The sequence below is a fragment of the Furipterus horrens genome, unplaced genomic scaffold (genome assembly GCF_987537825.1).
Source record: "Furipterus horrens unplaced genomic scaffold, mFurHor1.1.pri manual_scaffold_5, whole genome shotgun sequence".
NCBI classification, from domain to species: Eukaryota; Metazoa; Chordata; class Mammalia; order Chiroptera; family Furipteridae; genus Furipterus; species Furipterus horrens.
In genome coordinates, this window is record NW_028327175.1 from 78012159 (window position 1) to 78035006 (window position 22848).

The 22848-nt window shown below is 36.1% G+C and overlaps 1 protein-coding gene across 19 annotated transcripts in view; it reads left to right on the plus strand.

The window, feature by feature from the left end:
* The window catches only part of APC (APC regulator of Wnt signaling pathway), a 134019-nt gene that overhangs the window by 28333 nt on the left and 82838 nt on the right, over positions 1 to 22848 (plus strand). The window contains exon 1 of one of the 19 annotated variants that reach the window (XM_090276571.1): positions 208 to 286. The exons of 17 other annotated variants lie outside the window; for them this stretch is intronic. The gene's annotated coding sequence lies outside the window, so the exon portion shown is untranslated. Of the gene's footprint in view, positions 1 to 207; positions 287 to 5040; positions 5096 to 22848 lie in introns of those variants that run through there. One more of the 19 variants, XM_090276569.1, reaches the window with a different exon arrangement.

Sequence of the window (22848 nt, forward strand, 5' to 3'; positions counted from 1 at the left end):
GTGAATTGACTCTAGGTGTGATGGTAGATTACCGTACTTCATGGAAATGTATGTTTAAGCCGAACCTTTATTTGGACCAACAAAGCAATTAATAATCTGTTACTTTAAAAAAGTATTTCACAGTTTATTAATTATAGTTTACTCACAATGACAAATCTGATCCTTGTAAATAAAATAAGCTAAGAGATATTCTTATTTTACAGATGAGAGAGTAGCCAAGCCTTAAATAGTTAAGTGACAATCCAGAGTCATAGAGCTACAAAATGAAAGACTCAGAACTTTGAATGTAACTCTTTACTTTCCATACGCTGGAGCCTTCAACTGTATGACAATAGCATGTGTGTGTTATGTGCCACTGAGTCGGCTCTGACTCCTGGTGATCCTGTGAATGAGTTCCACCATGTGCTGTCCTCAACAGCCCTGCTCAGCTCCTGTAGACTCATGCCTCTGGCTTCCTTTATGGAGTCAGTCCATCTCATGTTTGGTCTTCCTCTTCCCTGCTGCCTTCTCTTCCCAGCTTTATTGTCTTTTCCAAAGAACCCTGTCTTCTCATGGTGTGCCCAAAGTAGGATTCTGTTTTGTCATTTTTACCTTCAGTGATATTTCACACTTAATTTGTTCTAGGACTTAATTTGCTCTAGGATCACATTAGAGTAAATTCAGAAAGCTCTGCATTTAAGGTGAGTTTTAGAAATGGCTAATTGTTTAGTTTGATTGAATTGTTATTAAAATGCAAGTTCTGAAGTAGTTGAAAATAAAGCTATACTGTGGTGGGCAGAATAATGGCTCCTCAAGGATGTCCATTTCCTAATTCCCAGAACCTGTGAATATGTTAGATTATATAACAAGGGGGAATTAAGGTTGCAGATAAAATTAAGGTTGCTAATGAGGTAAACTGAAAATAGGGAGATTATCCTGGATTGTTGAGGTGTGCCAATGTAAGCTTCTTTAAAGTGAGTCTTTAAAAATGGAGTAGGAAAGCAGAAGAATGAAGAGTCAAAGAAAGAGATGATGATAGAAGCAAGGTCAGAGTGCTGCAAATTGAGGACTTAGTCCACCCTTGCTAATAAAGCTTTGCAGTTGGAGGAAGAAGGTTTTTAACCAAGGAATGTAGTCAACATCTAAAAGCTGGGAAGGGCAAGAAAACAGATTCTTCCTTAGAGCCTCCAGAAAAGTGTGCAATCCTAGAGATACCTTGATTTTAGCTCATTGGGACCTAATTTGGTTTTCTGAATGAGAAGACTGTAAAATAATAAATTTTGTTATTTTAAACCACTAAATCTGTGGTAATTTGTAATGGCAGCCATAGGAAACTTAATACATTGTAGGAAGACTAATTGATATACCATTCAGGCCCTCAGTTGTTAAACTCTAGACTATCTCAGTTCCACCGTCCAGAAGTGGAAGGCTCTGAAGTGTTCTTGAGCAGGGGTGTAAAAAACTATTTTGATATTTGCTGATTGGAGAGTAGAAAGATTGGAGGGAAAAAAACAAATTAAGATTTAGTTTATTATTGGTACCAGAAATATTTCTTCTGAGTAATGTTTGTCATTGGAGGTAACACAACACCCAGGTAAATCTTGCTTTTAGAAGATTTGAGTATACCTGCCACTTAGTTTATACAACCCTAAAAATCCCATTGTCATTGCAACATTCCAGCTCTTTTCCCATTTCCCAGGAGAAATAAAGAAAAGATGGGAAAACTGGTCTTCCCAACCAATTTGACCTTGGAAATCTGATCCATTTTATCATACCATAACCCAGTATAACTCTAAAAACTGGAAGGTTTGTAAATTAATCTGAGCTTTATTTGATCGAGAACTAAAATTCATGTTAGCATGTGTTTTTTCAATATATAATATATAATTATTATTTTCAAAAACAATTTTTTTGTTGGTCTTTTTGTAGGTATAAACATATTCTACTCTATACGGTAAAGAGTTAAGTATTGACAAAGCACAGAATTCAAGACAAGTGAAAGGAGCACTAATTTAAACTCATTTTATACTAGTCAATATTGTTGCACATATTCTTCTCAGTTTTTAAAATTGTCTAAAATTAGGCCAAACACATCTATGTTAAAATAGAATGCAAGATTTAAGACATTGAGAATCCATTAAACCCTATTTAGCCATTAAAATTTTTAAACTGCAGAAGGTTCAGAAGTTTGTTTTCTTTTTAAGGTGGGCTGTATGTTCATATTTATACATTTACTTATGAACATAATAAACCACAGATATTTGAAACCAGGGACATGTCTGTCCATGCTGTCTATAATTTATTTTGGTTAGAAAAATATTTTTAATCTTACTGTATATGTAGTATATATGATAATACAATCTTTTTAATTAAATAAGGATGGCAGGAGCTTTATTCCAAGATATGTAGAAACCTAGTAGCACAAATTAATGCTTCAATGATATTTGTTGTGTTCAGATTTGGCCCAATACATTTTGACTATATATTTTTAATTAAAGTTTTTAAAATAGCTAAATATATTTTAAAATAAAATAAAAATCAAAGCTTTGTGGAATCCCTGAAGAAAATAGTTTGAAAATCTTATGGACTAATTTAGTTGTCAACATTGTAAAATGTCAAGTTTTGAGATTGCCTTATTTTTAGATTTAATCAGTGATTAATGAAATGTAATTGTCATAGGTTTCTTTAAAATTTTGTCATTTGACTCACTAAGTTCTACAATAAATGTAGTAAAAATCTGGACATATTTTGGCTACAAACTGGTTTACTAAATAATAGCTTGAATCAGTCTGACTCAAGAGTAAGAGAGTTGTTTCTTAGGGTACTAAGAAGTTATTTTTGGGAGCTTCTATAATGTATTCTTTGTTTTGAGGGGTACTTTTTCTTTCCAGAAAGGAAAGGGCTCTTTTTCTAGGCTTTATGAGAAATTGTCTGTCTGAATTTGTCACAAATAGTCAATGACTATATAAATAATTTAGTCCTGTCTAATGAATCATGCACTTTGAGTAAGAGAATCTTGAAAGCCTTTTGTAAAACTAAGTCATCCTGACAAATGGGATATATTTAAGATAGAACCAAATTGATTCACAAGTTTCCTTTATTTCAAACATGAAGAAAAATTGTGTCTAAACATATTTAAACATTTAATATATAATTTTTCTAATTTCTGCAATATGTGGTCAATTTGTTAATGCAACACATAGGTAGTATTTGCTCTATATCAGGCATTATAATACAGAGGCAAAGAAAAAATATTCAAAAACATAAAGGAAAAGCAGAAATCACTCCATAATTCTGCCTTCCAAGGATAATGAACATCTGTTATATGTATTCCTATGAATATTATGCTGTATGTCTATTTTCTAATTTAAACAATTTTTAATAAATTGGAGCTGCTCCAAATATACTGTGTCAACATAAGAAACATCCAAACCTGTAGATAGTTTTTATGAGTTTATGAGAGCCAAACTGTCCACAATTGCTGATAAGCAAAATCTTAATGGATTGAGAAAATGCTTCATAGAATGGCAGTTTGGCACCTTATTTTATACAGGAGAATAAAAGGAGATGTAAGGAGGGTTACATGAAATCCATTGGTGGTAGATTAAGGGGGCAGCGAAAGAAAAGGGGAGCTGGGGGGATGTCTGGGATTGGAAAAAAGGGCAAAATAGAGAAGCACATACTTTTACATTGGTGGGTACAGGATAGCTAATAATTAACATTTACAACATGAGAGGTGGTATTGGGGGAGGAAGATAACAATGGTTCTGTGGTCTCAAGCTCTGGTGGCTGTGACTTGAGAGGACTGGAAAAGAGTACTTTGACCTTTGAAAGGTATGTTACCTTAGCTGCAAAAGAAGAAAACAAAACAAAAGATAGGGTCACTTAAAGTAAAGATTTACCTTTGTCAAGGAAGCTGTAGGCCTACGATGAGACTACCGGCCTTGAACTGCTTTTTGTATGAATTTTTATGTTCAGACCATTCTTTGTGGTTACTTTTGGTCACTGAGTTTATAAGGCCCACCTTGTGTGCCTTCCTGAGCTTGTGAAGCCTTTTTCATCCACTGCTGTTTAATAGCTTGCTTCTTTTCATGCTATTTTATAGTTAAGAAAAGATTGTAGTTAATATATTTCATTGAAAGACCTGGAGTTAAGTACTCATTCAAATTTGAAATAGATCATGGAAACTGATTTCCCCTATTTAAACCAGAATTTAAATCTGCTTTAAATTTTTCACAGTTTAGATTTTGTCTAACTCATAAAAATTAGTAATTTAAGCTTTAGTAGGTTAGACTTAATGTAGAATTTGCATTAAAATGTTAAATTTAAGTCTCAGATTCATTGTAGCCAACAGCACTTACTGTGTCAGGGACTACTTTAAATACTGCTTCATATATATTCCTCTATTCCATACTTCTACTCCTGTTTTTATAGAGGAAATGGAAGCACTGACCCTTTAAGAGACTGAAATCACTGGTAAGTGGCAGGAGCAAAGATGCAACCCAGAAAGTGACTCTATGATTCGGCTATGCTGCCATCATAGCTTTTCTGGTAACTGTATTTTTAACTCAGACATAGTTCCAGTGATTTACCTAGCAAATTAGTGATTTCTAATGTAAATTTTTTGTTATAATACATTCTTTTTATTTATGCTACAAACATGTAAAAATTAGCGAATGAGATGCAATTTATTACCCACCCACCTCCAGCATCTCACGCTAATCTTTCCACCCTCTGAACCTCCCCCACCCCATCCTATTATGCATGTCAGCTTTCGTAAGCTTAGGTGGGTTGCCTGGGGTTGGGGTGGTGAACGCATACCCACAAGCCTTAGTGCAAGTTAGGGCTCGGCTGCGTCCAGTTCTGCAGGGCGGGACCTTGTCTTGTGTCCTGCTGCCCAGTGCGGAGTGCGGGGCTGCGGGGCTGCGGGTCGGGAAGTAGAACGTGAAGCAGCTGTGTAATCCTCTGGATGCAGACCAGGGCGCTCCCCATTCCCGTCGGCGACCCGCCGATTGGTTGGGCATGGGCACACGTGACCGACATGTGGCTATATTGGCGCAAGCCGCCTCGGTGTCACTGGAGACGGAATGGAGGTGCTGCTGGACTCCGAAATGGGGTAGGTGCTGGAGCCACAGTGGCCCCGGCTTGCTGCGGAGGGAGCGGGAGACTATTTTTCCTCCTACTGCCTGAAACTGGTGGTTTTTCTTTGGCACAGCGTTCACTGCCACATGCCAAACGTGGAGGCAGGGGCGTCTCCCTCCCTCCCCCCTTCTACTGCAGCACCGGAGATGGATTTCCTGTGCTTCTGATCCTGGGTTTTGACAGAAGAGGAAGGATGGGGGAGGGGTCGAAGTGTTTAGGGAGGCTGGTGAGAAAGACCTATTTTGAAGCTAAAAGGTGGTTTTGTTTTTATAATGCCTGTTGACCAAGTAGAGTGGAATAACAGTATCTAAGGAAACGGGTAAGGGATAACAAAGAATGGAGCATATTCATGACCAAGAGCAAAAGCTCTAACCCATTGAAAGGCTTCTTTTCGGGGACACATGCAGTGGTAGCCAAAAGAGGGGATACAAAGCTGCTGCTGATGGCTGATGTGCACTAGTGGAAAGGGCTACCTAGGAGTAAAGGAAGAAGAGGAGGCAGATATTGCAGACCTTGTGGATGGCTTCGGTTGAGTGGTGAAATTTTGGTCACCAGAATTGCCTGCTTTTGCACAACATCTAAGTGAATTAACTCCTTGTGAACGGGGTGGCAGAAAGATAACCAGCGTCTTTGTTAGTTACAAGGCACAGTGGTAGTGGCTTTTGCAGATGACTGCAGCAGTGCTTTTCTCCCTGTTAGGCTGAAAAGACAACTGCAGAGGAATAAGAAACCGTGCAGCAGTGCTGGTGGTGGAAGTCCGTTATAAGAAGCCATAGTTTATAATTGCAAGCTAAATAGGAGAAAAAATTATTTGATTTTTCTAACTATGAAAGATATGAGGCTATGAATGTTTTGACAGTGAAATGTATCAGACACTTTGATTCTGCATCGCAAGAGATGCTCAAATTCTTTGCTCTAACATAAATCTTACAGGAAACCTTAAATTATGTATGAAGCAGTGGATCTTTTCCTTTGTTAGTATAGCTTTATGTCATTAATTAGGTTATTCAAGAGTAAATCACTTTATTATGCCAATTTCTTTGTGAAAAATTATAGTGGTAAATTGTTCATAGGATTGATATTTAGGATCTGTATTTATTAAGCAATTTTCTGTTTCTCTTTGGTCACTTATAGATACCATTGAATAAAGTCTACAGGCAAATATTTTAAATTAAGCACCATGGCTTTTCTTTTAGATGTATTTCTGTTTAGTGAGTATTCATAAGATACACTCTTGATATAATGTGTTTTCGTTGTACTTAAAAATTTGTTTTCCTTAAATGTCTAAAAACATGTTTTTGGATTGATGTGGTTAGAAATGGATTATCTTTATGCAGATTTATGGTAGTCAGCCACACCTCCCTACTCCCTAAACCGAATGGATGGCAATGGCTTTGTAAAGCCCTCCAGGATCAGTGACAGCATTTCTTAAATAGTACTTACCTAATAGAAAGCCTTGAGAGAACCTATGATTTGTTTCAGTCTTTTTTTAAAGGTAATATGGATTTGGTCTTGAATAAATAAGCTTGTATACTTTTCAGTGATAAATTAAAGCAATTTTGTTCCTTTTTTTTAAATTTCTGCTTTAAGAATTATTGATCATGTATTACAGGGTTGATAGTCCTTAAGATCTCTTTTTAAAATGTGATGGAAACTATAGCTAGAATGAAAGATGTTACATTAAAATTCCAAGTGAAATACAACTCAGTTCTTTGAACCTTGATTAGTATAGTCTTTGAGAGTTTATGATTCTTATTTTTACATAAATGATCTCATTTTACTATTTTAACAGCTCAGTGTTGCATTATTTTCATTTTAAATGTTAGAGAACTTCTAAGTAGGTGTGCTCTGATTTTATCCAAGGTCATTTATTATATAGGTTGTAAGAAACTTAAATCTTCTGTTTCTTCTGTTTCATTCTAACTCTATATGACTATTTTAAATACTGTCTCTTACTACATAACAGACAAAATATTTTATAACAAATTATTTAAACAGCAGTATAAATCATTGACAAATCATCAAGTGAAAAAGAAATATTAACTTGGTTATGAGTTTTTAACTACATTATAAGAATGCTTTATAAAATACCTGGTAGCCAAACAAATGGAGAGGCAGCAGTTTTCATAATGACATTCATAACATACTTTTTTTAGGTCATCTTATAAATCATATGTAGACTTCTAAATAAAATAGCATTAGTTTGAGGTATTTTTTAGAATGAAATAAGAAATAAAGAACTAAAATTTTAGAAGTTGACGTTTTTTCCCTTTATAGTATGAGCTACTTAGTATAACATTGAACTATTGGCTTTTGTGGTCTTTGAAATTATTCAGAACTATTGGCTTTGGTGGTCTTGGACGTTATTCATTGTTAATTGACATGACCAGAATTGAGCTATTAAGTAATTCAAAATTATTTTAGTATGCCTATGAACTGAATCAAAGCTATTTATTGGTGCTTTTATGCATAAATTGTTTTGTGGATTTTTATTTTACAATTTTTATCTATTTTACAGTTACTAATTTCACATAATTTAACCAGTCTTTTCATGTTAAATGTTCTCTTTAATTTTGACCCTCCTTATATTAGAACTGTGTGAAATGTTATTTGCTAGCTAAACACTGATTGCTTTGGCTACATCTAGGATATTTAAAGGTTTATATCATCTAAAATATCTTCTAATTTAAAGGAATATAGTGGTCTGCTCTTTGAAACACTGTGCTTTGTGAACTCTTCTAGGAATCCAGGATAATTCTGAAAAGTAAATTGCTTTTGAACTATTAAATGTCTTGAATGTAAAATGAGAAGATTAGATGAAGTGATTTCTAAATCTTATAGTTTTAATAGTCAATAATCAATGGTTCTTGATTTCTATGGGGTCAACTGTTGAGGTCACCTGTTAGAAAGGTACACCAGCTCCTGTTTAAGTACAGGTGGCATCTCATATGTTATATGTAATAGATATGTACTCAGAAATTGTTTTTGTAAATCAAATCATGACATAATCAGTCCATATAAGGCAAGCATTCTCCCCTTTCTTCCCATACTGTACTCCTGCTCCCCTTACACTCATTCATTCAAATGTGTTCTTAAATATGCATTAATTCTTGTGAAATATTTGGCATCATTTTGTGTCTTTTTTTAACACTTAATGGGGGGTTTTTTTGTGGTAAAACATGCATACATAAAATTTACTATCTAAACCATTCAAATATATATGTATTTATATCATTAAGTACATTCATATTATTGTGAATGTCCCACCACCATTCGTCTCCAGAACTTTTTCATCTTCCCCAACTGAAACTCTACCTGTTAAACAGTAACTCTATTTTTCTCTCCATCTAGACCAGTGTTTCTCAAACTTCCTAATGCTGTGACCCTTTAATACAATTCCTCATGTTGTGGTGACCACCAACCATAACTAAAGCATAGTGACTAATAACAAAAACAATATGTAATTATATATGTGTTTTCCAATGGTCTTAGGCGACCCCTGTGAAAGGGTTGTTCGACCCCCAAAGGGGTCGCGACTCAAAGGTTGAGAACCGCTGATCTAGACCCTGGCAAACCACCATTCTACTTTCTCTCTGAATTTTACTTCCCTAGGAACCTCATCTAAGAGGAATCATATGTTGTGGCATGTGTCAGAATTTCCTTCCTCTTTAAGGCTGAACAATGTTCTATTATATGTATATATCGCATTTTGTTGATCTGTTTATGTGTCAGTAGACACTTGGGTTGCTTCTAATTTTTGGATGTTGTGAATAATTCTCCTGTGAACATGCTTTCTGAGTCCTGCTTTCACCTCTTAGGGATATGTACCCAAATTTATATTTTTAATTTACATAATTTTTCACCATTTTGAACTCAGTAGTTTTTAAGATCTATTTTACTTTATGACCATCTAGTTTGTGGTGCTGACTCTGCTGTATAGTGTTCTGTAATATCTATCACTATAGTTCTGGTGAAGGTTCTAGTTTCTTGTCAAATCTCTTATACCACAAACACTGCTATGGTGCACACTTGTACATGACTACTTATAGACTATTTACATATCATTATACAGTGGTACCTCGGTACTCATTGTTAATTTGTTTTGAACTTGCGACAAGTGCGGAAACTGACAAGTATCAAACAATGAAGCATTTTCTTCTGTGTGGGGCGTTGTGACTCATACAAGTTGTAGCATGTGAGACAAATCCTGAGCAAGCGCTGAGTGCTGAAACATTTTTTTCTTGTCAAAATGCAACAAATTAGGGTTTGACGAGTTCTGAAGCCAACAAGTACCAAGGTATGCCTGTATAACAAATTACCCCCAATCTTAGTGGCTTAAAAAATAAATATTTATTATTTCAGAGTATCTGTGGTGCAGAAATTCAGGAATATCTTAGTTGAGTGGTCTGGCTGAGAATCTCTCATGAAGTTGCTGTCTGTCAGCCAGGGCCACAGTCATCTGAAGGCTTGACTAGACTGGAGGATCCACTTCCAAGAAGGCTCACTTACACAGTTTTTTTCTCCTGATCATTGGCAGGAAGCCTCAGTTTCTTGCCATGAGCCTCTCCACTGAACTGCTTGAGTGTCTTACTGAGATGGCAGCTGTCTTCCTCCAATAATCATAAAAAGAGCAAGAAAGAAGCCACCTAAGACATAGTCTCAGGGGTAACACACCATCGCTTCTTTCATATTCTCTTTATTAGAAGTAACTAAATCCAGCAATGCAAGAGGAGATCAATTAAGCTCTACCTTCTGAAGGTGTAAGGTTAAAGAAATTATGAGTATATTTTAAGATTACTACATAGACCAATGAGAAGATTTCACTGGAATTGATCCCTAGGAGCAAGATCACTGGATCATAGGGCATTTAAAAAAAATTTTTTTTATTGCTGTTGTAACAGACTACCACAAAATTTAGTGGTTTGAAACAACACAAATTTATTACCATACAATACTAGAGGTCAGAAGTCTGAAATGGTTTTTACTGGCCCAAAATCAAGAGAGTAGGATAGTAACAATGATGCACTTCCTCCAGATGCTATAGGGGAGAATCCATTTCCTTGCTTTTTCCCACCTGCACTCCTTGGCTCATGGCCCCTTCATACATCTTTAGTGCCAGCAGCATACTAAATCTCTCTGATGCTGATCTCTGCTTCTGTTGTCACATATTCTTCCTGCCTTTGTATTATTACATCCCTTGTGATTAGGTTACATCCACCTAGATAATAAGGGACATCTTCCCATATCAGGAACCTTAATTAATCACATCTGTAAAATTTCTTTAGCCATGTAAACTAATACCTTCAGGGATTAGGATGTGGACATTTTTTGCAGAGCCACTATTCTCTCTACTATACTCATGCACATAGTTGTTTTCTTTTTAAGCTGAAATGTTGGATTTTTTGGTTACTTTGTGAATGAATGTTACTTTTGGATAAATGCAGACTTTCATTTACCAGATTTGTTTAAACTATAGTATAGTATACAATGGTCACTAAGATGGTAAGCATATATTCATTGGAGTATTGAAATATATTTTCCACTAGCTTATTTTTAGACTCTTGGTCTTATTATCACTTAATTTATGTTAGTTTATTAGCAACTTCTGACATAATTTATAATAGAAACTGAGAAATGCTTTTTTGTTGTTGTTCTTAAGTCATTTTTTGTTGTTACTCTATTATCGTTGTCCCAATTTTTCTCCCTTTGCCCTCCTCCGCCCATCCCACCCCCACTGCAACAGTCGATTTCCACTGTTGTCCATGTTCATGGGCCATTCTTACATGTTCTTTGTTTAGTCCCTTTAAATGCGAAATGTTAAAACAACGTGGCCTTGTACCTCTTGTTATCACACCTTTTTTTTTGGATACTCTACCCAAACCTCTTCTTCCTTTTACTATGAGGTAACCTAGCCACAACATGGTTCCAGTCCATATTTATGCTCTTACCTCAATTCCTCCACACTGTATTTCAGCTAAATTAGACTGTTGTCTGTTCTCCCAAATATACATCATTTTTCCAGTTGGAGCTTTGATCATTTTGTTCTTCTGGAATGCTCTCTTCTCATATTTATGTTTGTTACATCATGCTATTTCTCTCAAGTCCCTTCTTAAATGGCTTTTACATTTTGAACACTTTCCTTAATTTTCTCAGTAAGTTGTTATTGCCATAGTGCTCTGTCAGTGCTTTTGAACACACATTTGCCTTGAATTGTTGGTAATTTGTATCTTATTCTGGAGTTTCCTGTAAATCAGAGCTTGAGCCCATCAAGGCATTGTGTGAAATTCTTTCTTTCTGAAGTGATCCAGGAACAGGAGTAGAGGCCTAGAAAGAGTTAAATAGTGATGAAGGATAGCCGCTATAAGCCTGTGTTCTCAAGTTAGTAATCACTTTGGACAACTATGGCTTGATCTGCCAGGACTTTCTAAGGAGCCATACAGAATTGTCCACCCAAGTGAAAGAATTATGTATACTAGCAACCATTACCCTTTAGTGAAGTATTGTCCATCAAGTATTCACTCTTTTATAGGGTGTACATGCAGTGGGCCGGGAATGGTCTGCCTGCAGTGTGGGGATGAGTCAGCACTGGGACCCAGCCGGCCGCTTCCCCAGCTCTCCCCTCAAAGCCACCACACCAAGCTCTCCCCAAGCATTTCCTGTCCTCTCTGTCTTCCCTCTGCTTGTGCCCCGGAAGTGAAAAATATGGTATTTGCAATCTGGAATTCAACTGATGGGTATAACAACAGACTGAAAGCAGCAGACAACCAGTAATAGAACAAAAGACTCTAAAGTTTCTATGGAACCACAAAAGGCCTCAAACAGCCAGAGTATTCTTGAGAAAGAAGAACAAAGATGGAGGTATCAGACTCCCTGATTTCAAGCTATATTACAAAGTTATAGTAAGCAAAACAGTGTGGTGCTGGTACAAAACAGACATATCAATCAATGGAACAGAATAGACAGCCCTAAAATAAAACTATGCGTATATGGTCAATTAATGTATGACAAAGGACCCAAGAATATACAATGGGGAAAAGACAGTTTCTTTGATAAATGGTGTTGGGAAAGCTGGACAGCCACATGCATGGAAGTGAAACTAGACTCCTATCTTAAATAATACACAAAAGTCATCTAAAAATGGATTAAAGACTTGAGTGTAAGATCTAAAATATACAATTCCTAGAAGAAATCGTAATCAGTAAGCTCCTTAGCAATTATTATTTTTATTTGAAACTAAGAGCAAAAACAACAAAAGCAAAAGTAAACCAGTGGGATTACATCAAATGAAAAGCTTCTGTCCAGCAAAAGAAAGCATTAAGCTAATTTAAAGACAACCTATGAAGTGCTTGAAAATATTTGCAAATCATATACCTGATAAGGAACTAATATCTAAATTATTAAAAAAAACTCATGCAACTCAGCAAAAAAAATAAAATAAAATAAAATAAAAAATAGGCAAAATACCTGAATAAATATTTTTCTGAAGAAGACATACAAATGGTTAACAGGTATACAAAAAGGTGCTCAATGTCACCAGTCATCAGGTAATGCAAATTAAAACCACATGAGATATCAGTTAGAAATGGCTATCATAAAAACAAAAACGAAAACAAAAAGAAAAACAAGAGAGAACAGGTGTTGGAGAGAACGTAGAGAAGAGTGAATTTTGTACACTTTGGTGAAAATGTAATTTGGTGCAGCCACCATGGAAAACAGCTGGCTGCCCCCCACCCAAATTAAAAATAGAACTACCATGTGATCCAGCAATCCCACTCTAGGGTGTATATCCAAAGGAAATGAAAACAGGATCTTGAAGAGATATTTGCACTCTTAAGTTCACTGCAGCATTAGTTAAAATATCCAAGGTTTAGAAGCAACCTAAGTGCCCATCAATAAGTGAATGAATAAAGAAGATATGGTATATGTAAGTATTAGAATATTATTCAGCCATGAGGAAGAAGGACATCCTACCATTTGCAACAACATGGTTGAATCTTGAGGACACTAGGCTAAGTGAAATAAGCAGAGAAAAATAATGACCATGTGATATCACTTACATGTGGAATCTTAAAGATCTGAACTCATAGAGACTAAAATGATGATTTTCAAGGTTTGGAAGTTTATGTGGAGAAAAAGGAATATGTTGGTAAAAGAATATAAACTTCCAGTTATAAGGTGAATAAGTTTTGAGTAACAATGTACAGCATAGTGATTATAGTTTATCGTCGACAGCCGTCCGTCTCGAGAGATGATGGTGTAGCTTCTTAAGAGTCTATCTGCACCGCCGAGAATGGCTGTGCAGTCCGACTCGGGAGTGACACGGTATCTGTCTCCTCCCGTGTTGAATCGACATCTTGCGATGACGCTGGAGTGTCCTCTCCAGTGAAGCTGAAGCTACAGAGCCTGGGCAGGGTGATATGGAGGGTCTGCTGTTGCCCATGCAGCAGACCCCCCCTCTCTTCGCAGCTGAAGGGTCCAAGGGAAAGGCGGAGTCAATACAGCTTGGCTTCAGGTGCGCCGCAGGAGTTGCTGGTGTTGACTACAACGTCAAACCGCCTTAGGGACTCCGGCTCCGGATTTTCTGTCGGGGTTTACTCCCTTAGCCTTTCCCCTGAAGAGGTATGCCGCAAGGCAGCGGAGGTTTTTTGGAGTCAGAGTTTTCCTTCTCTGATGTGCCCTGACTGGAAGATCGAACCAGCGACACTTAGCTCGCAGGCCGACGCTCAATCCACTGAGCCAAACCAGCGATACCGTGTCACTCCCGAGTCGGACTGCACAGCCATTCTTGGCGGTGCAGATAGACTCTTAAGAAGCTACACCATCGTCTCTCGAGACGGACGGCTGCCGATGACATGCAGAAATGTTGGGGACCCACACTATGGTGTCACAGATGCCCTGAGACAAAGCAAAAGATACCTGGTGCAGCTGATGTGCTTTCAGTTTACATCTACTTTTGAGATGACTGATGCAGCAATGACTAGAGTTGAAGTGAGCCAAGAGAATATAAGATGGGACACAAACATCTGATACATGTGTATACTGATCCTGTTTACCCTTTCTGTTGGAATATTACTTCTTTGCTAAATAATAAGAAACTTAAGAACAAGGCACATGTCAACTTATCTTTTCCTCTTCTATTACTTTTGTAGGGCTGTTGTGACAGAGTACCACAGATTGGGGGCTTAAAATTAAAGAAATCTATTATCTCACAGGTGGAGGCTAAACATCTGATATCAAGGAGCCAGCAAGGTTGGTTCCTTCTGGGGATGCTGAGAGATTCTATCCATGCCTTCCTCCCTAACCTCTGGTGGCTGCTGGCAGTTTTTGGCATTCCTTGGTTTGCAGCTCCCTCACTCCAGTTTCTGCCTCCATTGTCACATGACATGTTCTTGCTGTGTCTGTGTCCATTTCTTCACATGGCCTTATTTAAAGAATACTAGTCACTGGATTTAGGGCCTATCTTAATCCAATAAGACCTCATCTTAACTTGATTCCGTATTGTTCGCACTATAAGACGAATCTGACCGTAAGACGCACTTAGGTTTAGAGGAAGAAAACAAGGAAAAAAAAATCTGAACCAAATGGTGTACTAAAATATTTAATAAAGTATAACAATAATATTTTAATCATGTAAAGTGAACAGCAGTCAACAGCAGTATTAAGAACCATCATCACTGTCATTAACAGATGAGGAGAGACTTTAAGGTTCAAGTACTCTTATAGTTTTCTGGGGACCCCAAGAACTCATCATCACTAGTCTCAGAATTTATGAAGCTCAGTTGCTCACTATCACTGATACCACTTTCTTTGCTGTTTTCATGTATGATACTATCTTCAGTTCCATCTAAGGCATTGCTAATGCCACACTTTTTGAATAACCGTACAACAGTTTTATCCTTCACTGACAGGTCAGGTAATACACATCATGGTCTGTGACACAATATTTGCTCCATAAGACGCACAGACATTTCCCCCCACTTTGGGGCGGGGTGCTTCTTATGGAGCAAAAAATACAGTATATCTGCAAAGATTCCGTTTCCCAAAAAGGTCAAGTTCACAGGGACCAGGGATTAGCTACCTGTGACTCAACATATCTCTTTGGGGAATACAATTCAGCCCACAAAACCTCTTTATAATATTTGTGTGGTGTCTTATGAATAATAAGTTTTCAAATACTTGTTTATTTGAATTCTATAGGCATGAGAGAAATCTATCATCTTTCTTTTTTAATGGGAAAGTCATCTCGGACATTCTCTGAATGTGTGCCCTCTTTTTCTGTTCTTTGCCTTCCATAGCTGATAAAGCACTGTTTCTGTTTATTCTTGCATGTATTTATCTTTTTGTGGCTGAGCAAAGCTTTATGGCAATTACAGATACTAAGAATTAGATATAATACACCTTGTCTTAAAGGTGGGGAATCAAAACTCACCAAAGTAAAATTGAATAATTAGAGAATAGTTAATACAGAACAAAATAAACCAATGGAAGATAAAGAGGATATAATTAGTAAAGATAAATGCAGAAATAGAAAACAAAGTAGTAGAAGGAATATGTACACCAGAAGTTAATTTTTTGGTAAAAATTAGTAAAATAGATGAAGCCCTACAAAATCTGATTAAGAGAACAAAAGACAAAACAAAAAGAGCATGAATGGGAAAGGAAACAAATTTTAAAATAACAGAATATATCCAAATCTGTGGTAATACACTTGAAAGCTAGAGGGCATGGGCAATTTACCGTGTCACTCCCGAGTCGGACTGCACAGCCATTCTCGGCAGTGCAGATAGACACTTGAGAAGCTACACCATCGTCTCTCGAGACGGACGGCTGCCGACGATTCATCACATTGATACAAAAAAACACATCTAACCCTGAAAAATATTACTTCTGAAAGGGTACCTTCTGATCTGAATTCTAGCTGATTTTCAAAGAATAAATTATTATTTGAACTATTCTAGACCATAAAAGATTAGGGTGAGAAACCTACTAGTTCATTTTATAAATTTAACATAAACTTAATTCAAAATGTTATTTTAAAATATGATACAAATTTTAAAATACATATTGGTTTCTCATTTAAAAATCCCATGTGAAATATTGAAAAATGAACAAACTAGTAAAATAATAAAACATGAACACAGTAGGGTTTGTTGCAGGAATGGAGGCTGGGTCAAAATGAGAAAATCTTGTAATTGGCAACATCAACAGATAAAAGAAAAAACTGTATGGTTATATCAGAAGATGTTGTTTTTAAAAAAGCATTTAGAAGCCACTCCTATTGAGAAATTTAAAATAAAGGGAAAATATCTAAACATGTTAAAAATAGTTATTGAAATAGGCTATTAAATGGTGAAGTACTAAGTCATTCCTGTTAAAATCAGGAATAAGATCACTATTGTTCAAAAATATTTTGAAACTTTAAGCTAACAATAAGACAAGAAAAAGAAGTAAGGTATAAATTTTGGGAAAGAAGAGACAAAATTATCTTTACTATGGATTAATGTGATTGCATATGAATAAAATCCACAAGAAAAACTATTAGCTTTCATAGGATAATTTGATAAGTGGCTGTAATAGCAGTATCTGGTATGGAATGGTGGTGTTTTAGTCACAGAAAATCAAACAACAACAAAAACGGAAATAAATGTGATACAAAAGGCATGGAATCTTTTCTTGAAAAAAATTGGAAAATTTGATTGAGGAACCTTAATTATTCGTGACACAAAAACAGGTAAGAGTTAGTATCACACAAGTGTAATCTGTCTCAAATTAATGCATTTATTTCTTTTAGTTTTTTTTAAGTATATTTATTGATTATATTGTTATACAATAGTTCCAAATTTTTCCCCTTTAGGTTTATTTTTAATTTTTTAAAGTATATTTTATTGATTATGCTGTTACAATAGTTTCAATATTTTTCCCCTTTGCTCCCCTCTTCCCAGTACCCACCTTCCCTCCAGCAATCCCACCTCCCTTAGTTCATGTCCATGGGTCGTGCATATAAGTTCATTGGCTTCACCCTTTCCTATATTATTCTTAAATTCCCCCTCTCTAGTTTGTATTCACCAATTATGCTTCTTAATCCCTGCACCATTTCCCCATTTCTTCCCTTTCCCCCTCCCAGCTGATAACCCTCCAAATAATCCCCATACCGATGATTCTGTTCCTATTCTGATTTGCTTAGTTGGATTTTGTTTTTATTTTTTAGATTCAGTTGTTGATAGTTGTGAGTTTGTTGTCATTTTAATGTTCATAGTTTCGACCTTCTTTTTCTTAAATAAGTCCCTTTAACATTTCATATAATACTGGCCTGGTGAAGATGAACTCCTTTAGCTTTACCTTGTCTGGGAAGCATTTTATCTGCCCTTCCATTCTAAATGATAGCTTTGCTGGGTAGAGTAATCTTGGTTGTATGTCCTTGCTTTTCATCACCTTGAATACTTCTTGCCAGCCCCTTCTTGGCTGCAAAGTTTCTTTGGAGAAATCAGCTGACAGTCTTATGGGAACTCCTTTGTTAGTAACTCTCTGCTTTTCTCTTGCTGCTTTTAAGATTCTCTCTTTATCTTGAACCTTTGGCATTTTAATTATGATGTGTCTTGGTGTGGTCCTCTTAGGGTCTAGCTTGTTTGGGACTCTCTCTGTTTCCTTCGCCAGATTTGGGGAGTTTTCCTTCATTACTTTTTCACATAAGCTTTCAGTTTCTTGCTTTTCTTCTTTTCTTCTGGCACTCCTATGATTTGGATGTTGATGTGTTTAAAGTTTTCCCAGAGGTTCCTAAGCCTCTCCTCATTTTTTTTTCTATTTTTGCTTCCTCATTCTGTACTGGTTGACCGTTTTTTTTCTTCCTTATGTTCCAAATTGTTGATTTGAACCCCGGTATCCTTCCCTTCACCATTGGCTTTGTGTGGATTTTCCTTTTGTTTTGTTTAGCATAGCCTTCACTTCTTCCCTTATGTGTTTGCTGTACTTAAGCATATCTGTGAAACCTGTGACCATCTTTATCACCAGTGTTTTGAACTCTGCGTCTGTTAGGTTGGCTGTCTCCTCGTCACTTAGTTCTCCCACTGGAACCTTGATCCATTCCCTCTTTTGGGCCACACTTCTCTGTCTCCTCATTTTCACAGGCTCCTGTGTTTGCCTCTGTGTCTTAGGTAGAGCCTTCGCACCTGTTACATTGTGAGGGGCGGAGCATTAGGTATTTGTCAGTACAGGGCACCTGTTTCACCACTTTGTGGTGCTGTCTGTGGGGGAGGGGTCTGAGAGGGAACAATGCCACTTGCCTAGCACTCGCCCCTTTCCCAGGCACTTCTCCCACTACCTATATAGGACTGGCGCCCTTCTAGCTGTTGCCCTGGCTGTCGTTCCCATGGTAGGTGGGTCTGCGGATGTTCTAGGACTGTGGGGGCCCTTTAAACAAGCAGACTCTGCAGAGAGACCAGTAGTTTCTTCCTGCGCCCCAACCCCCACTAGTTTGCACATTCAGAAGCAATGAGGCTTTATTTTCCCCAGGGTTGGAACGGGAAATGTAGCAGCAAGGTCTGGTCTGGTGCTGGGAGCGCTCCCCAGGTGCCCCTCCCTACTTTTTAGAACATGTGACTGCGCTTTCAGCTGGCCTGCTGCCGCTGCCGCCACCGCCACCACACCACATCTTCTCCGCCCTGGCTTTGCCCCTCCTACCTGTCTGGATGACTATTCTTCTTTATATCTTTGTTTGTTGGACTTCCATGGAGCTCGATTTTCTGGAACTTCTGGTTGTTTCTAGTTTTGAGGTAGTTGTATTACTACTTAGTTGTGAAGGGAAACCCAGCATGTCAATCTTGGCCGAAAGTCCCAAATGTTTTTTCTCTATGTATGGAGATGATTATAAAGTTTTAATTCCTTAATGTTTTAATGCAGTATATGACATATAAAAGATCTAATGTTAGACTATCCTTGAATTCCTGGATAAACTCAGTTTGACTGCTATAGTTTCTTTACTGTACACAATTGTATTCTGTTTGTTTAGGATTTTTATTTCAATATTTATGAATGATACTAGTCTATATTAATTCTTTTTCACACTACCTTTGACTTTTATATTGCAATTGGCATCATAAAATTCATTGGGAATGTATTTTCTATATTTCTATTCTTGGAAAAGCTTATATAAGGTTGGTATGATTTGTTTATTAAATTTTGGTAGAAGGTATCTATAAAACCATTTGTGTCTGGTGGGTTTAGTTTGTTTGGAGTTGGGAGGAAGAGAGGAAAAAAATATGTATTGCTCCAGTTTTTCAGTAGTTATAAAACTATTAAGGTTTTTTATTTCTTCTACCCCCCCCCCCCCAACCATAGAATTTTGTTCATTTTATATGTTTGGGCTATTCTGTCTCTCTAATCACATGAAGAAGTCTTTTCAAAGAACCAACTTAAAAATTTTCTTTTCTATTTTTACTTTTTATTTTAATTTTATTATTTATTTATTTCTGCAGCAAGAAGAGAATGGGGAGGGGAGAGAAAGCGAAAGAGAAGCATTGATTTGTAGTTCCACTTATTTATGCATTCATCAATTGAGTCTTGTGTTCTTGTGTGTGCTGTCACCGGGGATCAAACCTGCAACCTTGGCTTATAGAGGCGATGCTGTAACCAACTGAGCTAAGCAGCCAGGACCCAAAGAACTGACATTTTGCTTTGATCTCTGAACTCTACAAAGGGGTATTACATTGAAAAGGAAGGCTTCTTCTCAGCAGAACTCAGACCTTTTTTCCAGAGGCAATCACTGTATTTTTTTATATCCTTTCAATGACATTTTTTTTATTCTTATACAATCCTTTTATTTTTACTAGAACAGGATGGAACATATGAGAAATAGTGATCAGCACATTCTTTTTTTTTTTTTTTTTTTGCATTAACATCATTTTAATTCCGGTAGAGTATCGCACTGCATGAATGCATTAAATTAAAATGTTCTTATTTGTTTGAGGCACCCTAGAACCTATTCTATTAATCCTAGTCTAGTAGCAAACGTCACCACTTCACAGAATGCCAGTTGGCCCTGCATGTGCTTTATAATCGTTAGCTAATTAAAAGTAAAATGTTTGTTACTCCATAACATCCTCCTTGGAAGAGTGTATATTCTATTTAAGTATTTTTAATTTAAAAACAAAACTATTTCGATAATTTAGATCCATATAATGTTTTAAATCTCTTGTTTCTTTTGCAGCTAGAGGCAATTTTATCTTCTTCCTTATGGCTGCCCTATATCCCAATGCCCCTTTTTGTTTTTTAAATTTTATTTATTTCTTTTTAGAGAGAGGGGCAGGGAGGGAGATGGGGAAAGAAACATCAATGTGTGGTTGCCTCTCATATGCATCCAGCTGGGGACCTGGACCTCAACCCTTTGGTTCACAGGCCGGTGCTCAGTCTCTATAGAGCCATACCAGCCAGGGCGCCATATTTAACATCCATCTTTTCACATTTTTTGTGATGCTACATTTATCATTACTAAATTTACATATATTTATTTCTGGATTTTTTTTTATTGTGTTTCAATGGTTGATCTGTTCATACACCTGTATCATAACTTTCTAAAATTTTTTTATTTTTAAATAACTTTGGACTTACAAAAGAGTTGGAAAATAGTACAGAAACTTCCTGTATACCCTTCACTCAGCTTCCCTTGATGTTAACATTTTATATAATTATAATTATTAAAACTAAGAAGTTAACTTACTGGTATAGTACAGTTAACTACATACTGTTTTGCTTTAAAAAGGCTTTGTATAGTATTTTAATAAGTGGCAGATCTATTCCTCCTGCTCTCCTATTTTTGCTTGTTAGTTTTTTTCAAATGTCTAGCTGCAGAAAACAAAATAAAAACAAACTCTTTGAGTAATTTATTGGGACTATGTAAAATTTATAAGTTAGGGAGAAACAACATCTTTATGATACTGAATCTTCCTATACAAGATCATGGTATGTCTCTCCTTTTCTAGAAGTCTACCTTAGTATCATTCAGAAGTGTTTTATAGTTTTCCTCATATATGTTTTGGACACTTTGTTCAGTTTATGCCTAAGTATTTTACTACTTTTTAATTATAAAGGGGATCTTTCATTTAATCTTCTCTCTGGTTTCTCTTTGTACATATAAAAGAAACATTTCTGTATGTTTTGTATTACAGTACATTACTAAATTATCTTATTATAGTAACATATAATATCTTTTGGATATTCCAGGTACATAATTATGTCATCTGCTAATAGTATTCCTTCTAATTTCATCCTTTAATTGTGTTGACTAATATTATGAGAAATAGAGTGGTAAAAATGAGCATTCCCTGACTTTAGGAATATATCTAGTTTTTCCACATTAAGTATGGTACTGGCTTTTGGGTTGATATATGTCACATTAAATAAGTGTTCTTTTATATCGGTATTTTCAGCAAGAATGGGCATTGAATTTATAAAACATCCTATCTTAGGTGTGATCATATTTTTTCCTTTACGTAGATCTATTAATATGTTAAATGATATCAATTTTCTAATAGTTGTTTCTGTTGTAATTTTTCATCTTTGTGGGGAGGTCAGTTTTGATAAATTACATTTTCTAGTAAATTAGGCTTTCAAGTTTATTTGTGTACAGTAGAGCAAAATAATCTTTTATGATTGATTCTTTGGGTTTCTTTCTGTTGGTATTTTTCTCTAATTCATCACCATCTAAAAGCATTGGCAGATACATCTTGTTTTTTCTTTTCATTCATTGAAACAAAACAGTAAAAGCAGCTCCAACTGTAACATAGTTTTATAAAAGTGATCCCAAAATTCTTAAATTAGTAATAATCTTCCACAGTTAATTCTAATTGAATATTCCCTGCCTTCCCGAAACATTTCTGTCTCCTTGGATTAATTTTTTAGGAGACTTGTATATTTGTTTTCTAGTGAACGTTTGGATAAAAGTCCAGATAACTGTGCTTTTGCTTTCTTCTCCCTTACCATACTCTTATGGGGTGGCAGTCTCTTTAGTGGGCATCTTTACTGCAGAAAAACAAACAGATGTTTGTATACTGTCAGTAAAGTGAAAGATTCAGAGGTTTTTCCCATTTTACAAGCCTTGATTTTTTAAAATGTTGTTGAGTGACTTGCATTTAAGCTGCATTTGATGTGAAATTCTTGTGATTGTATAAAAGGCATTCTGAAGTAAATTTATCATTTCTCAAATTTTGCCTAAAGCAATTTTGGGTTAGGGAGGGATGGCCACAATATCCTCGAAGTATATAAGGGTAGGGTATTACTCTACAAAACAACTTATTTTTCTGGTAAAATTATATGAAATCTTTGCTTTCTAGAACAGAAAAGATTAATAATTGTCATTCTAGAAAGGAAAAAAAAAGATGACAGAATGCTTTAATTGTTCATCTGAAGGGCTGAATGTTTTTTCTTCTATTCAAAGAGCACTTTTAATAGTTTCTGGCTCCTCTTACCCATCTGGCTCTTTCGTGATTGTGTATGGCAATATGCTCTCTATATCTTAACATACCTGTGTGTACCTATCTCTGTGTTATTTACCATTCCTCTTATTTTGTTTTATTATTTTAGTGCAAAATTACCTGTTAAATTTTTATTTGAAATAAAGAATTTTAGGGCTTACATTATTAAGTTGTCATATTTCCACCTCTGTCACATGGCTTCTAATGTGCTACATATTTCCAGACCTGCTTATTAATGTGTGATGTTAAAATTTCTCCTTCA